The following is a 423-nucleotide window of genomic DNA, read 5'->3' on the forward strand; positions in this document are numbered from 1 at the left end:
TATATAAAGTAGTTTTTTAAAATTAAGGTTATAAGAGACTGTAGATTTGTCAAGTTATATTCGGCTGTCAAAAGCATTAAATTCAACACATTTAACAACAAATTTTTAGAAGAGTACATTTTGTAGCCTGTTTTGCTATCATCTAGCGCTAGGTATACTTCAACTCAAAAAAAAAAATAAAAAAAAATTAAATACTACTTCTACTTGCAGTGGAGTATTTTTAGGTAGGTCCAATACTTTGACCTTTCATGAAAGTACTGAGTACAATGTGGGTACAATCACGTGACACACTCAAACTGACTGCAACATAAATCTGACGCACCCTCTTAAATATGGCGAACTATTTAAGGCCTTTAGTCGGCGCTATTGTAAGCTCAAGAGTCCGTGTGCTCTGGTTAATTACAGTCTGTCTGGTCCGCTCCT

Source organism: Channa argus, chromosome 17 (genome assembly GCF_033026475.1).
Source record: "Channa argus isolate prfri chromosome 17, Channa argus male v1.0, whole genome shotgun sequence".
In the NCBI taxonomy this organism is placed as follows: Eukaryota; Metazoa; Chordata; class Actinopteri; order Anabantiformes; family Channidae; genus Channa; species Channa argus.